The sequence below is a fragment of the Pinus tabuliformis genome, chromosome 1_1 (assembly GCF_031772625.1).
Source record: "Pinus tabuliformis cultivar Carrire ecotype Pingquan chromosome 1_1, CPIR1, whole genome shotgun sequence".
Lineage (NCBI taxonomy): Eukaryota > Viridiplantae > Streptophyta > Pinopsida > Pinales > Pinaceae > Pinus > Pinus tabuliformis.
In genome coordinates this window covers 785,693,841-785,695,532 of record NC_142297.1, presented here as the reverse complement: position 1 = coordinate 785,695,532, position 1,692 = coordinate 785,693,841, and the positions used below count along the sequence as shown (strand labels likewise).

General features: G+C 34.5%; 1 pseudogene; it reads left to right on the top strand.

Annotated features, from left to right (window-relative positions):
• Positions 1-643: 643 nt before the first annotated feature.
• LOC149216347 (secreted RxLR effector protein 161 pseudogene) lies at positions 644-1,147 on the top strand (annotated as a pseudogene).
• Positions 1,148-1,692: the final 545 nt, after the last annotated feature.

Sequence of the window (1,692 nt, the reverse complement as noted above, 5' to 3'; positions counted from 1 at the left end):
GTGTTAAATGGATTTACAAAACTAAAGTGAATGCTGAAGGTGAAATTGAAAAGCATAAAGCAAGACTTGTAGCTCAGGGGTTTAGTCAACACCCTGGTATTGATTATAATGAAACTTTTGCACCTGTAGCTAGACTTGACACAGTGAGAATGGTATTACTATAACTGCACAAAATAAATGGAAAATATATCAAATGGATGTTAAGTCTGCGTTTTTAAATGGTTTTCTAGAAGAAGAGGTTTATTTGAAACAACCTTGTGGATATGAAATTGATGGTCAAGAAGATAAAGTTTACAAATTAAAGAAAGCATTATATGGATTGAAACAAGCACCCCGAGTATGGTATAGTAGAATTGATGAATATATGAACACTAATGGATTCATCAGGAGTCCAAGTGAGCCAACTTTGTATACAAAAGTAAACAAGAATGGTAAAATTTTGATTGTGTGCTTATATGTTGATGATTTGATTTTCACTGGAGATCTCTCAATAAATGATTTTAAGACGAACATGAAAAGAGAATTTGATATGACTGATTTAGGCCTAATGAAATATTTTCTTGGTATTGAAGTAACTCAATCTGAAGATGGTATTTTCATTTGTCAATCTAAGTATGCAAAGGATATATTGAAAAGGTTCAGGATGGAAAATTGTAAGCCAGTTGTAACCCCAACTGCAATTGGTGCAAGACTCAGTGAGGATGATCATGGTTCAGATATTGATCCAACCTTGTTTAAACAATTGGTTGGAAGTCTTACGTATTTGACTGCAACAAGGCTCGATATAATGTTTGGTGTAAGTTTAATTTCCAGATTCATGGAGTCTTCGAAGAGTACGCATTGGCTAACTGGAAAAAGGATTTTAAGATATGTTGCTGGAACAAGAAATTATAGTATCCTATATCCATCTGATTTAGATTTTAAACTAACTGGATATACATATAATGATTTTTCATGTAATATTGATGACAGGAGGAGCACATCTGGGTATGTGTTTAGTTTTGGTTCAGGTGTAGTTTCATGGGCATCAGTGAAGCAATCCATTGTGGCTCTATCATCAATTGAAGCAGAGTATGTTGCAACCACAACAGCAGCATGCCAAACTGTTTGGATGAGAAGAATTTTGAAAGAGTTGTTGCATGAATAGAAAGAACCCACTCATATTTTCTGTGACAACAAATATGCTATTGCATTATCAAGAAATCATGTTTTCCATAAGAAGAGTAAACATATTGATACGAGGTATCATTTCATTCGAGAATTAGTAAGCAATAATGAAATATGTATGGAGTTCTACAGATCAGAAGACCAGTTTGCAGACATATTTACAAAACCCTTGGGAAAAGAACTCTTTGAAACTCACAAGGAAAACATAGGGGTATGCATGATGTAACGACATTTTGATGTAATAGCAAATTTTTGTTTTTTTTTTTGTGAAATAATTAAGAGGAGAATGTAAAAATAATTATTTCACGACTGCCACCGCCTTGGCTCTTCACTCTTCCGGAGGTCAGTACCACCTCACTGCCTGCCAAACGAAAGGGCAGCACTGCCTCGGAAATGAATATTTTAATTGTTGTAACGGACATTAATTTTGGTATAAATACATACGCTTAGCCGAGGAAGAGAATTCACACTGGGTTTTTGGTTGTGTAATTTTTTTGGTTCTGTAATCAAGCAGTTGTAGCTGTT